This window comes from Macrobrachium nipponense, chromosome 23 (assembly GCF_015104395.2).
Source record: "Macrobrachium nipponense isolate FS-2020 chromosome 23, ASM1510439v2, whole genome shotgun sequence".
In the NCBI taxonomy this organism is placed as follows: domain Eukaryota; kingdom Metazoa; phylum Arthropoda; class Malacostraca; order Decapoda; family Palaemonidae; genus Macrobrachium; species Macrobrachium nipponense.
This window is the reverse complement of record NC_061090.1, coordinates 14,429,760-14,445,779: the sequence shown is the minus strand read 5'-3', so window position 1 is coordinate 14,445,779 and position 16,020 is coordinate 14,429,760. Positions and strand designations below refer to the sequence as shown.

At 36.3% G+C, this 16,020-nt stretch overlaps 1 protein-coding gene across 2 annotated transcripts in view; it reads right to left on the bottom strand.

Moving 5' to 3' along the window:
- LOC135198776 (innexin unc-9-like) overlaps nt 1-2,524 on the bottom strand; it is a 216,363-nt gene extending 213,839 nt beyond the window's left edge. Inside the window, exon 1 of one of the 2 annotated variants that reach the window (XM_064226708.1) lies at nt 1,651-2,524. The gene's annotated coding sequence lies outside the window, so the exon portion shown is untranslated. The remainder of the gene's footprint in view (nt 1-1,650) is intronic. The other variant, XM_064226716.1, reaches the window with a different exon arrangement.
- Nucleotides 2,525-16,020: the final 13,496 nt, after the last annotated feature.

Sequence of the window (16,020 nt, the reverse complement as noted above, 5' to 3'; positions counted from 1 at the left end):
AATGTGAAATCCTCTGTTTACAATTATGATTCAAAGGCATTTTTTCTGTGGCCGTTTTCTCTTTGTTCTATAATGTCAGGTCAGTGCATTCTGATGAATTGTTACTACATTTCCACCTCAAGATATATGTTACTTGTATATGTGGCTCGCTAACATATATACGCATCATCTTACCGTGAATTTTAAGACTGATTCTAGTATAGAATATTGTGATACTTATTTTATTGCAGTTGAGACCTATTGGAAAATTTCCGGGAATGGAATATAATCAAGGTTGAGTGAAGCAGCCTCAATTTCTTACAGTTTTTTTTTTTTTTTTTTTTTTGATAGCTACTGTACAGGTGAAGTTTTTGTTGGAATAACCGAACGATCGTATATGAAACCTTTAGAGTCTCGGTTATACGAGCAGATTAGCCCACTTTCTTTTCTTAGTCTTTTCTCATTTGTACAGTTCAAAGACTAAGAAAGATTAACGGTTAGGCCTATTCTGTCTGGAAGAAAAGACTTGTTAAAAGGAAGCTCTTCAGTCCTCAGTGAAGAATTCAAGATTCTTTTGATGCGTTCCTTCTTAAAAATCGCTCTTGTGACCGTTCCATCATGAAAACCCAAATAAGCTGTTCTCAGAGAACTAATATCGTCTTTTAAATCAAGATTTTGAAAGAGGAGCCATTATAACGCGAACAAAGAGTCCACTGGATACCATTCATTTGTGTCTTTAATGAGACAAAGGACTGGTGTTTTTCACACACTTTCACCCGTGACGCATTATTGTCGTGAAAGAATTATTGTTATTAGACTTTTAACAAGAAATGTGTTCTTTTCTATGATGTTAGAGGCCTTATTTGTCTTTTAGCTTAGCTTTGATCACCGTACGGGCACTGTAATGAAAAAATATTTTTGAAAAATTAAGAATAATAGAAAATGGCATATGCATCTTAACGTTTAACCAAAAGAGAAGAAGAGAAAAAGAAAGCGAAGAGTAATTAAGGAAAATGTTCTTAAGGAAGGGAACTAATAGGCCAGCGCCTTCAAGAATGAACCTGAGCTAGGATATTCTTTCGTGTTGCTGCCTTTGTGAACAAAGATGGGCGATAAAATAATGTACCTTATTATGAGAATGGAAAACGGGCGTTCAGGCACAGAATCGCCCGATGTGGATGATCTTGGGTTATTGTGTTTAAGATAACGTTTCAATTTAATTTCCCTTGAAGTTCCAAGAAACTTGGATGCCCTAAGATTACGTCAGTAGAAATCGACGGAGGCAGGACGCTCATGAAATCTCGGTGAAAGCTTAGGAAAAGTGATCTCTGTAGACAGTCCTATTTGCAGATTTCTTTACAAGTTCTTTGTGATAGGTCCCAACTCTCCCTCACTGAGTTGCATTTTGGGAAGGGTATTATTATTATTATTATTATTATTATTATTATTATTATTATTATTAATTTTTTTAAAGACCTTTCTTGATCTTTTTCTCAGTTATTCTTCACTTAAAGATAGTTTTTTTGCAGAACATTTTCCCTGTAATCTTCTGTGACAACCTGTATAGAAAGAACTAATATGAACAAGAGTAAACACCTGAAAGCAATGAACGAAGAGAGACTTCACTGAAATAATAGAGTTGAAAACTTAAAAAAGATAACAGCAACTTACCTCGTATCAGGAAAGCGAATCGTAAAACAGGTCAGGTGTCGTGGGTTCCAGTTTTCCCTTTAGTTTTCTAAGAACATAAAATCCAGTGTTTTATAGGCGGTGAACTGTCGGACACGGAATGTTTATTTTGCGGCTGTCATATCCCCCGGAGTGTTAAATGAAAACGAAAAATGTCTTTATTTTCCTATAAAATAAAGAATTCCGGCGGAAGTAATCCAGCGAAGGAAGACTCTCCTTGCAAGATCAGCTATTCTTTTCTCCGGCCATCGTGGACTCAGGAGGTAATGTTAAGTCTAAAGAAGCGAATACGTCACCAACTGGAGAGAAACTTCTAGTCAATTCACCACCGCACCTTGGCGACAACATTGCCAAGTTGTTGCGAGAAAAGGGGAAACACTTATCACACCATTATAAGGAGGAATGCACGGGAGGCGAAAAGCACCTTCTCCTTTCCTTAGTCTTTTTTTTTTTTAAAACAAGTTTTTCCGCTCTCTCTCTCACTCTCTCTGTTTCTTGGTTAAGTCTTCTGGCTTTAAAAGTTAGTCTAGCGCTGGCTCTTTTCACACTTTACATCGTCCAGTAAAGTCTCCATCGCCTTAAGCTTATTCAGAAAAAAAAACGAAACTTCTTGAAATACCTCAACTACTCCAGATTACGACCCGGGAGCCCCGCCGAGCGAAACCAGACCGTTACAAAGGGGAAAAGGGCATAATACGCCGAGGGAGGCACTGCACCACTTTGCGTTCCAGAGGCGCCAGCAGCGTTGGAGGAGATAGTGAGAGTACAGTGAGAGGAAGAGAAGGATCGTGTGTGTGTGTGTGAATGCACGGACTGTCGGGGAACAACTCAGCGCTCCATCGCCACTGAACAGCTAAAAGAACCTTGACCTGGTATCTCTCGCTCCCCCACCCGCCCGCCCCCCCTCACCCCCGCCCCCCCAAAACTCCCCATTCCCCGTTCTCTGTCTCTCTCTCTCTCTTTCCTCTCCCTCTCCCTCTCCCTCTCCCTCTCTCTCTCCCTGCTTCTGTTTGCAACCCCGCCACCTAACCGACCAACCAACCCTGCTCGTAACGCCCGCGAAGACCGCCCTCTACCACTACTTTACCCCGCCCACTAAACTTTGACCCGACGAAACCATATCCAGTTTAATAATCTGGATCCACGTTCGCGCCCTTCAGCCATTACTACAGATAAAAAGATGTTGCGGCTGAAGGAGTGGACGAACCGATCGGTCGTTGTAGGGGAGGAAAAGACAGTCGTAATACTAGATAAAGAGAAATGAAAATGTAAATAAAGGAGAAAATCAATTAATGGCGCAGACGAACTGGCTGAGAAAGTGATCAATTACATTTTCAATATTTTCATCGTTTTTCTAACTTGTGTTTCTCGATGTCTCGGTGAATATTGCGACCTTTTTTCTTTCTCTTATTACTGGTCTTGATATACATCTCAACAATTCTGTCTTCTTAATTTTCTCTTTAAAAATGTCACTTGGTCATACTGTATTCTTCTCCTTAAAAAAAGTTCTCCTTCACAAGTCTTACTCATTTCATGTTTCTTCTCAGTTCTCTCTACTATTTTCCGCTTTACTAGTTAGTTCTACCTTTTCTTGTCTCGCCTTTCGTTTTCGAGTTACAGTCTCGAAAACTCTCTACATACGTTTCCTTTCTTCCCAGTGTCAGTTTCTCATAATCTTAATTCCTTTCATTTTCCTCGTTCTCCCCCCAACCCCCCACCCCCCTATTCTAATTTTCAGTTATTGGTTATTTTTTACATCTCTCTTCGTAATTTTACCCTTTACATTTTCACTTTTTTTTTCTTGCAACTTGCTGTTCCGTATATAATTTTGTGTTAAAAATGTTTCATGCACCTGATTTCTGCCAGACATTCATTCCTATCTTCTTTTCGTTTTCCTTTTAGTATTTTGCTCCTCTTACATGTCTAATATGCAGAAGTTCTTTTATTTTTATCAGTGATCAATCCCCAACCATTTCTCTGCAGACTTCTTTTCTCTGGTCATTTGATTTTTCCGTCTCTTCCTGATTACAAGTTAACTTTTGCTTCTAGACCCAAGAGCCATTTTACTTTAATACAGTGCTTTTACTTTACCTAATTTTTATCCAGTTTGTGTTCTCCATTTTTGTTTTACGAAACCACTGCCATCCTGTTTTCTTCATAATTCCAATTCCTTCTAATCCTCCGTAGCTTATACTTTATTCTACCTATACGCTGTTTTTTTCCATCTGTCCACCCGCCTGTGGTGTTTGCGTATGGTAACACTGCGTCCCGGGCTTTAGATAGTTACGTTATGTGTAAGTTTTAGGTAAATAAAAGGATATGGGGGGGTACATTTGCAACTGAAAAGTGTTTTAATAATTTACTGTATGCGAATTACACCGTTAATATTCGAAATAGGATATTGTTATTATTGTTGAATGTAAGCTGAATGTAATTATCTAAAGTCCGGGACGTAGTGTTACCATATGCAAACACCACAGGCGGGTGGACAGATGGAAAAAAACAGACTATAGTGTTTATCTCACCCAGTGCCTATTCTGTTTTATATTTCTAAATAAATGTCTTTTTATATCTCGTTTGTATATGTACGGATGACAACTTTCCAAGATGACAATGTTTCTATCTCTCCCTGTTTCCACTTTCATTTCTCTCATTTACCGCATCATGTTTCTTGTCGCTGTCTTTTTTCGCTGATGTTCTGCATGTATTTATTTGTGGTGTTTTCTCAGAGTTCTTGTATTACGAGGATGTTTCGTGTCCCATTGTTTCCTTCCGGTGTTTTTCTTTTGAAAGTTATTTCTCCCTTCGTTCAGCTGTCTCTCCGAAGCACTCTTCCCATTCTACCCTTTCCACTATTTCTCCGTGATATCATTGTTCTAAGTTTATTACCTTTCTCATTTCCATTGATTTTCGTCTGTTTCCTCTTTCTTAGTCTTATTGACATCCTTGTAAATTTAGGCTTTTGTCTTTTAATTGTTTTCCTCTCGCACTTTGTCTCTAGCTTCACTTTTTTTTTATTACCGTATCCCCTTTTTGGTTTTTTCCAATACTTCGTTATGTTTTCTCTTTCTTTATAAGCCTCTCCTAACTTCTCTTCGTTATTACCTTTTTGTCAGATTTTTCGTTTTTCATTGCCTTCTCCGTAGAGGAGAGTCTAACAATCGTTTTGCACACAAATTCCTTTCTGCCAAGTCTTATGACGCCTTGTTTGCCCCGAATCCAAATTTATCCTATTTATTTTCTTCAAAAGTGATCAGCTCCCTTTTTGTCTACTGCTGAGAACATCTACAGATTCCCTTCAGAAGTCGTTTGCTTAACCTTTTTCCATTTAGATTAATCTCAAGTTCTTCCCTCTATTTTGTCTGCTGTAGACTACCGTTATTAAAACTACTGATCTGATCTGCTCCATGTCACGAATAAATCTGGCAGCGAATGACTACAGGTGTCACATTCAATTCATCCTGTGTTTTCAAGGTCAATAGCCATGTCGCTTGTAAGTCCTGTTGGACACCAGTGTGGCTCAGTGTACCTTCGATGACAACTTTGTGGCTGTTCGTATAAAAAACTGCCGGAGAAATGGCTAAGTATGTCAGGTATCAAGACGCACTGCAGTCGAAAACTGCTTCATTAAGTCAACCGTTATGTCATACTTTAGGCTGGTTAGCATTTTCAAAACACTCGGGGCAAATAGATCTTCTAGAACCAAAACTGAAATACTTTTAACTTGATCCTCGCGTGAGGAGATTTCAGTTTTTTTTGTCTGTAAAAGAAAACTATTGGGATGTCTTTTTCTGTCCACCCTCAGATCTTAAAAATGACTGAGGCTAGAGGGCTGCAAATTGGTATGTTGATCATCCACCTGCCAGTCATCAAACATAAGAAATTGCAGCCCTCTAGCCTCAGTAATTTTGATTTTATGGTTAAAATTAGTCATGACCGTGCGTCTGTCAACGCTATAGGATAGGCCACTACCTGGCCTTGGCTGAAAGTTTCCTGCGCTGCGACTCATGCATCATTACACGCTGTGCAGGAAACTTGATTGCGCCGAAAAATTTTCCGCGCATTTTTTACTTGTTTTATTTCACTGAGACTATCATTAGAGTTGGGAATTTGACGTATTAACTAACTTAAAATCGGCTACAGAGTCATCAAACCGAATTCGTGCTGTGCTTCGAAACGAGAACCGAGGAACTAACATTTACGTAAGTACTGTCGGATCAAGTTGTTGACAGACGACTTTTAATGGAATTTATAGCTTGAGAACTGGAAATGCAGTGTACTGATTTACTGACATGGCCTTCGCTACGTCCCAGTGAATAGGAGTTGCCAATAAACTCGCACATTTCCTTCGACTATGGCTCATAAACTGGTTTAAATTAAGTTCGTTACATTGACAGAATTATCTTAAGGAAGCTTCTTTGTCATCTAAACTCAAGTTGACGAAATCTCGAAGAATAAGTCTGTTACATTGGCAGAGTCATAAGGAATCTTCCTTTTCATCTAAACTGAAGTTGACGAAATCTCGAGTAGACAAACTTCACTAAATTCATTAGATTGATTAATCTTTTACTGATTTTATATATTCATTCCTTTCCCTCTTTTTTCCAATTTATTATTATTTATCCACTCTTTGCTCCGTCGACGATTTGTTTCATTTTCAACATTTATTTCATTTGATATTTTTGCCCATCCGTTCTTTATGTTCATATTATCTTTTCCCAGTTTTGCATTTCATTAATATTTATTTCCTGAGGTAATCCTCCCCCTTTTCAAATTTTTCTATCCCTCCATGTGAGTTATGGAATCTCTTGTCTCCTCTCACTCTTGGTCGTTTTAGATTTTATTCTGATTCTTTGTACTGTCTAGTTTCTTTTCGTTTCTCTGAACGTTTCTCCCCCATTCAACTTTTTTTCATTTTCTTTATTTCTGGTTTGATTTCTTCCTTCTCTTACAAATACTATAAGCTTTTCCGTATTTCTTTTCTCGTTGCTTCTGATAAACATTTATATAGTATTGCTTTGACTTGATTTTTGTATTCTGTCTATTATCTTTCCTTCGCGGTTTTTTCCGCATACTATTTCTGCATCTCTGTTGCATCTTATCCATATGTAATCTAATTCCTATTGGTGTTTGTATATTTCAAGTTTTTCTAAGATTTGATATTTGTCTATATCATGTATTTAGATAAAAAGATTACACTTTAGTCACTTTCTTTTACTTATGCGTGATTTTACGTCTGTCTCATCCGCTTGTTCCCTCTATCTTATCTGTATTTTTTTCTTTTTATCTACAGCCACACTTTACTGACAGTGTCCTTGAGATTCGCTTTTAATATGTAATATTTTATCAATCTTACCCTATGTCTCCATTTTATTTGTGTAATTTTCTCCCATTCTATACATTTCGCTCCTTTCCAGACCCACTCACTTCCCGTGTCATTTATTTCTGTCATTTTCCATTACGCTTTTTTTTCTTTTGCGATCTCCATCTTCGCTCGAGGACATCTTACAGTAACAACATTACGAGGCCTGGCCTGATTTTCCTCATTTCGTAAGCGGTCAGTCCACATAACATGTCTCTCTCTCTCTCTCTCTCTCTCTCTCTCTCTCTCTCTCTCTCTCTCTCTTCTCTCGCTGTATATATATATATAATATATATGTATATGATATTCATGTAAATATATATATAATATATATATTATATATATATATATATATATATATATTTGTATATTTGTATATATATATATATATATATATATATATATATATAAGTATATATATATATAGATATACATGTAAATCTATATATAATATATACATATATATATATAATATTATATTTATATATATATTTATATATAAAATTTGTATAATATATATGGGACTTTGATAGCAGTAGTGACCTCTTACATTCTTAGTTTCTGCAAACTATTTTAATACGCATATGGCTACGTGAATAGAACCCGGATGGGAAATGTATGAAGCAGTTTATCCTTTTGTCCTGAGTTTCGAATCAAGGCAAGATATACTGTGAAGAATCACAGTGCGACTCTGAGTGAGAGTTTCGGGGGTTGAAAAATAACCAAAGAATAGAAGTCAACATAATGATGTCCGCGACATATACAGGCACTAAACTCAAACCGAATCGAGCCTAATTCCAGTCTCACTCTTGTTCTCTTCCTAAGAGTCTCGAGGCCTATAGATCTAACGAAAGGCCTCGCAGCGGCACTCCATTGTTTCACTTTCCATCGTGGATTGTATCTCTATTTGTAAGCGTGTGTATGTATGCGTTATTATATCTTGCTCTGCGACACTGTACTGCGAAGAGATGGAAAAAGATACTCTCAGATTATGGCGACTAAGGTTAAGCTCGATAACTTGTTATTTTTAGACTTCTATGACAAATTTCGTCATTGGAAAAAATAAAGAAATTTCATTATTGGAAAAAATAAAGAAATTTCATCATTAGAAAAACTGAAGATGTCAACACCTCATGGGAATTCAACTGCAACAAGTTCAGTTTTGACGAAAACCTCCAACGGAATGCTTCGGTTTTGTACAGTAGATGCCTTGTTTATATTATAATGAGTAGTAATAGTACAGTAATTTATTCAGAACACAAGATCATATCTTGTCACTGCCGTAGTGTAGGTGTGTGGGGGTATCCCTTACGAGGCAAAGTTTTGTAGAGATTGCATTAAAAAGATATATTATGGTCAAGCTGGTAAAATATTGTCAGTTAAAATGTAACAACAACTGTTAATATAGGAAGTATGTACATTTTGTAATTTTTCTGTATTCATTTACTAATTGTTGTAATAATTCCACTAAAAGACTTTTAATATATTTCTCTGTGAAGATATTGTCAAAGATTCATGATGAAGTATACTTAAGCTTATAGACAGTGTACCAGATTAGTTTTGATATTAGCATTGTTTTGAACCACTCTGGTAATTAAATAATGAAATTCATTCTTAAATGACTAAAGTTTTGTCTGTAGACTAAGAGTAGTTCGATGCAATTTCATAGTGAGGACTAGTTCTTTGTCTGATTTATATTGCTTGACTGATTTTTTTATATTCTCGTGATTTTATTTTATAAAAACATTTAGTTATTTATATACATAATTATATATATTTAAATTTTCATTCACTTCATTCTAAAGTATTGCACCAAAACAAATATCTTATTAGACAATAGTCGAACATTTGTTTTCATTATTGGGCAAACATTATATATTCTTAACCAGTTATGAAGATCTATTTTGTTCAAAATTCATGGCGAGATATTTAAAGAAACAAGAAATGTAGGCTATCATACTATAAAGTCAAGAAAGGATAAACTTACAACCTCGCGAAGGTTAAGAGTGAAGTTAGTGGCAAGATTCCCAAAGTTCGAGAAGCTTATAGGGGAGAACTTACCAGTCTATATTTCACCCAAGGAGAGAGAGAGAGAGAGAGAGAGAGAGAGAGAGAGAGAGAGAGAGAGAGAGAGAGAGAGAATAATTTGTTAATATTCTCATGTTTACTTTTGTATCTCATAGTATAATTTACATGTATATATACTCTTTGAATATGCCTGATTAATGAAGAATCCAAATATAAACTCATAGGTTATTTCATACAAAAGAAATATTGCTCTCGTTAAATTCATATTTGTTTCGAAATGTTAAAATAAACACAGTGTATTACAACCGCAGAAAAAAAAATGAAACAAAAATGGAATTACCAATTAGATGTGGAGATAGAAAAATAAGACTAGAGCTCTTCGCCCAATTCAAGTAATTTTAATTAAAACATATTTTTGCAATAAAAGAATCGGTGTCATTGTTCGCTAATGAGTTTAAGTCGTAATCTCAAGAAAAATATTTTGCCACTTGGAAATAAATCAAAGATATTAATTCTTTCGAAATAATTAAACAGGCAACATTCACTTATATGAATATCTAATTCCGACGTGCTCGCTCATGACTTACACGATGGCACAAGTTTTTCTTTCATCTTAAAGTTTCGTTTCAATAAGGTGCAAAAATGTTACGATGGAAAGCAATGAAATTGAGTTGGGCTGTAGAGCTCCCATTCTTTAATTTTGCAGTATATAAGATAAACAGCCATTACGTGGGAAGAAATGGCTCCGTAGATATTGCAGACAAATGGAGGATTCTACCAAGTGATTACTTATGTGTTAGAGAGAGAGAGAGAGATGAAGAGGACGAGAGAAGAGAGAGAAGAGAAAGACAGTGGGAAGAGAAGAAGAAGAAGAAGAAGAAGAAGAGAGAGAGAGAGAGAGAGAGAGAGAGAACTGATTTAGAACGATGAGAGAGAGAGAAGAGAGAGAGGAGAGAGAGAGAGAGCAGAGAGAGAGAGAAGAGAAGCCGAAAGATAGTGGAAGAGAGAGAAGAGAGAGAGATTTAGAAGGAACGAAAGAGATGAGAGAGAGAGAGAGAGAGAGGAGGGGAGAGGAGGAGAGAGACGAGTGATTTAGAAGAGGAAAGAAAAGTGGGAGAGAGGAGAGAGAGAGAGAGAGAGAGAGAGAGAGAGAGAGAGAGAGAGAGAGAGAGAGAGAGAGAGAGAACAGTATGTGATTTAGCTCTGGTGTCAGAAAATCCCCGGGAATCCACTTTGTTGATAGCATGAGTTATCAGTACTCGGTAGGTGAACAAGTAGGAAGGGCAGTAGTTATAGTCCCACTGATTTTAGTACTGCATTGGATCCTTAATTACCGGATTGTCGTTCAGACCCTTCGTAACTTGTTGAAGATAATCCTGTTCGGTGTTCCATGGATTAGTCAATTTAAAGTGCTATTGTAGCATTCAAATTAATTATAATGGGGATGTATTTGGTTTAGTCTATTTCTACTGAAATTGAGGACTTTACTAGAATTATAACTATGATTAAGTATTATGTAATTTTATCTTGTGAAATACGTATAAGATTTGTGTAAATTCACTTTGTGTAATTTCGAAATTATTTATGTAGAAAGTGTCTTCATTAGTTAAAACTAGTTGTAACTTCATGGTTTTTTGAGTGTGCTGTCCTTTTGACGCCTTTTTATGTCGATAATGTTTTTGAATTTGAATTTGAATTTGATACCATTGTTACCACAGTTTCTGTATGAATTATGCAGATGATGCAGTTCATGCGTTCGTTATTGGGGATCTAGGTTAGAAAAGTACGTTTGGTAGCCAGTAAGTTATGAAAGATTTCTAGTTACCAAGATTTATCTTTTAACGATGCTATGCGTTAGTCTTAGAAGCCGGACTTACTTATTAGGAGCTCTTAAAGGATCTAAGCTGCCAGAAGTTGGGTTTTGTTTGAAGTCTTGTCTATATCAATGGGGTTGATATCCCTAGTGTCACTTGCTGGAATAACTTGTCAAAATAACATTCCTTTTTATGTAGTCAGACATCTGTCTAGCTATGTCTTAGAAAAATATCGCTACATGTGGTGGTTTTCCCTCCCCACCTCTCTCTCTCTCTCTCTCTCTCTCTCTCTCTCTCTCTCTCTCTCTCTCTCTCTCTCTCTTTTTTTTCATAATGGCATTAATGTAGTTGTCAGCTTCCTCAAACTTCATTTCAGAAGGAATGTTCTACATCGGTCTGAGGAGAATATTTAGGAGGGGAGGTTTTGAAAAATGCTTTCACAAGGTATTGTATTGATGTTTGCTCTATATGGGAATTGTAAGTGATAAATGGATTGGTACTGGCGTGTCTCGAACACTCAACACAGTACTGTCTAACGAATCCAAGATCAAGCCACTTAGCCATCAAAAGAGACAAATTAATGCCGATTCTACCGTAGATGTTTACCCATCGAGAGAGGGGAAATTGCACTTAGAGCCGGCATTTAACCGACCTCCACCATGATAGCTGAGCACAATTTCCCGGCTCTCGATGAGTAAACAAGTATGGCAGATTCGACATTAACTTATACTTCCCTTGGTGGTTAAGTGGTTTGATCGTCGACTGGAGTCGTTGGACGGTACTGTGTCGAGTGTTCGAGACACTTCATTACCAATCCATTTATCACTTACAATTCCCCTTCGGGGATATTCCAGAATTAGCGTGAATTCGATTTTAAACGAGATCTGTAGTTTAATGAATGTATATAAATCACGGTGTGATTAAAGATGACATATATATATATATATATATATATATATATATATATATATATATATATATATATATAACCACACACACACACACACACACACACACACACACACATATATATATATATATATATATATATATATATATATATATATATATATATATACGTAGATACATACATACGTATATCTATATTTATATGTGTTTATGTATAGGTAAAGTTTGTCCAAGTGCTAATGCATAAGTGTCATCGGTGACCCCCTGGCAACAATCCTAATATTTACAGTATCTTTTTCTTTCAAGGCTGAGGGAGGTCCTCTAGGATAAGCAAAAACTACCGTTATGTTGCTCCATTTATTCATTCATAAGTCGAGAGCTGTTATGTCGCAATGTTCAGGCGAATAGTGCTAAAAACTGATTGCAAAAAAGAATTCAGCGTAAAAATAAAAAGAGATTTCACAGACCAGGATATTCTCCATAAGCCCTCCAGCTCTAGAGAGATTGTCCCAGATCCCATGAATCCCCCAAATTATGATGTTTATGTTATGTTGCCAACATGGTATTCAATTTCATAAAGTCTCCCTCATACATCTGCCATTTTCACTGTATTCATTAATTAAAATCTACTCCGTCATAAGATCTGATGCAAATCGCTGCCGGTATCTAACACTCACCATCATCGTCTTGGTATCCTACTCTGAACTTTGCTTAATATAATCTGTGAGATTATTTTTCAACTGTCATATTTCTTGTGCAGTGGAAATGAGAGCATCATTATAATTTTTTTTTCGCTGGAGGACCATCTTCACAACGATAATGGAGCTGTTCAAAGCACAAGATCGCAAATAGGAGATAATAAGGATGCGATAACCACTAGTTATTTTCATCAGTGAAACAGCGAGATGCCAGAGACAAAAGATGTAAAGGGAATCTGAAGAATCTTTTCTCGTACCTCATAAATAGCGTTTCCATTACACTGCGCGGCGCTTCAAGGAGGAACCCAATTTGCTTATTACCGATAACTGTTGGTTTACATTAAACCTGCCCCATGACTGCACCCCAAGAAAGTACGAGCCTGGCCTTGGTGTGGAACTCCAGACCGCCAGACCAAAATTAATATATTACGGATAATACATGTAATTCGGGCTTCCATTACTCAAAATTCGGACAGATATTTTGCCCGTATCATAAATTGACTGCAATCTCAAGATGCTTTTCTGGGATTTCACTGCTAGGATCTTGATTTGTGAAGGAATTCTTATTTTCGCCCTCATTTGTACAAACATTCTCTTGATTTAGAGCATGTTCTTTTATCACCTGTATGAGCACTTCTCAGTTATGTCAAAAGCGTATTAAGGAATAGAGAAGTTAAGAATTCATTGCATGCGTCCGTTGCATTTACAATTAGAAAATTTGAATAACTTATAAAACTTTAATGTCGCTTCATAGATTAACTATTGTAAAAATACGGCAGACTAAATTTGTCATATATATATATATATATATATATATATATATATATATATATATATATATATATATATATATTATGTATATATATATATATATAATATTTATATCTATATATATATATATATATATATATATTATACTACATATATATATATATATATATACATATATATATATATATCATATATATATATATATATATTATATATAATATATATTATATATGATATATTATACATATTTTTTTCCTGCATTTTAGTGGATAAAAAGTAAGTAAATGTTAATGTCTTTCTAGTTTTAATTTTTAGTCGGCAATACATTTAAGTTTTGTCGTCATTGATTGGACCACGAGAGAGAGAGAGAGAGAGAGAGAGAGAGAGAGAGAGAGAGAGAGAGAGAGAGAGAGAAATACATCTAATGTGGCAACATCTGAAAGTGAAGAAGCCTCATTTATGAATACATAGCATGAGAGAGAGAGAGAGAGAAGAGAGAGAGAGAGAGAGAGAGAGTCCTTAATTTAGGTGAAAACATTGTATGGCTTCTGGCAAACTCGGTATATAGTACTGCTTACGACAGAAACCGCCGTGTTGATTGCTCTTTTTTTTTTATCTTGAATTGTGTATTATATATCCTAACTGTCAGTATGTGCAAAAACACACACTGTTATACATGTGTGCTTATTTGTGTGAATGTAATGGGTAGTTTTACATATATGTTTTATATGTGAGTGTGATCTACATATTTACTGGTAGGTTGGTAGGGTTATAAACAGACTGAGCAGTATGATTTTGATAGTTAAAGTGCAGTTCCTATGGATATTGATTTAATTACTGAATACCTCATCTTTTTGCAACTTCAAAATCACTGAACTGTAAAGTACTGGGGGTTCATTTTTTTCTCGTTTTTAATTATCCTTTATTTGACTGATGGTACAATTGTTTAATTTATTTCATTTAAATGTAGTACGCATCTTATACATAAATCAATATAATTTATTAATTTGCATACCTTAGTACTTACTTCTCTGTATCCACATTAATATAGGCATTGTGAGCCGCTCAGAAAAATAGACTGGCACCCATACCGATAACAGTGACAGTTCCCTTGTCTTCGTCATGCGCCCGTCCAGCGATAACGGCTACGACGAGGACGACGTTCGAGGAAGTGATATTTGCAGTGGCGCGAAAATGGCTCCTAAGATTGCTGACGGGCAGAACTAGTTCTCGCCTGTTACCCGTTGCATTTACTTTCGCTACAGGAAATTCCTAGTCTCTCTTGTCTTCCGCCGTGCGTCTGTGACCTCGCCTCTTCAGAGCGGGTTCAGGGATTCGTGGCTTTCACCTGATGCTTATTTTTTTACGCTGAAAGCATAGAATTAGTATCAGGAAAATCATTGCTTCTTTTATATAGAAAAGTTGTAAATATAGAAAAGAAGTGTAATATTTGAAGACTGTTTCTCGACGGCAAGCGTTATAACAGACTGCATATACGCATTCGATAAAGTTGTTTAGAATTGAACTAGCACCTACCGTTCAAGTATGAACGAATATTAACTGTTATAAGTGGCACTTTAAAACTAATGCTGTTTGTGTCGCTCAAAATAGATTGACTTCCTATCATTCCACTTTGGGGTTAGAATTACTAAAGCAAATTCTCAGTTCGGTAAAACTAGTACATACTTCAAACTTACAGATAAATGACCCTTCCAAATTCATATAAAGCCGTGTTATCAGTTAAAGGAATTAATCTTTGGAAGGTGTGAGTGGAATCCGGATGAGTATGTATAGCACAATGCGGAGAGTTTAGGAAATTTTTTCCATCTACACAGAGCGAAGGAAGAGGAAAGGATAATCCGCGAACATAAAGTATAAGAAAGCACCGACTGAGAACAGATAAATGTAACCCATTAGCGTAGACATTGCAAAAAAGAAATCTTGGCCGGTTTATCTCTTTTAGGTAAAGTCGCATAGTTTGTCTTGAAGTTTCTAAGGTGTCCTTCGTTATTTGTTTGTCCTGTAGGTCTTCGGGGTTTAAAGGCTTCGTAAATCTTGTCAGTGTTATTGTTGCGTCGCCTTAACGCTGTTTTCTCGACCTTTTTTTTTCTTGTATCGGCCTTTTTTATGTTCACAGGTTTTTGTTTATTCAACTCATTCCAGAAAAGACAGTTGACACACCTTAGAATCAGTCTTTCAAGAGCCCTCAATATTCAAAGCATCTGTTATGAAGACGGAAAAGAAATCCGGGGTTATGCAAAACTCCCTTTTTAAACACAGCAAAGGGAACCTTTCCGAAGTTGAAGTATGACCTTGCAACATACCTTCACTAGAATGAATCGATATTGATTGTAAGTGAATAGCCATACGATCATAACGGCTGTTGATCTGCATTGCCAACGGGAACGGAATAAGCCCGTTTTCATGAACTCAGCATTATTTTCACACCATGGGAGTGTCCCGTTAGCTAAATGTACCTGGCAAAACAATAGAGGTCATTTTAAGAATGCCTTAGAATCCTCATTAGTGACTCTAGTGCCGCAGGACGCAAAAGGGCCTCCATGAGATTCCGCAACTCCTGCATTTCCTTTTATTGCTCTTCAACAAATCTCCAATATAGCAGATTCACATCAGCCATGCATTTGATGTCTAGGCCAGTCCGTTACAACGCTCCTGATTGGCTGTTGATAAGCCAATCACAGGGCTGGAAACACTCAGTCTCTCGAGAGACTTCATATAGGCAGGTTGTATGTTCCACCTCCTCTGAGGG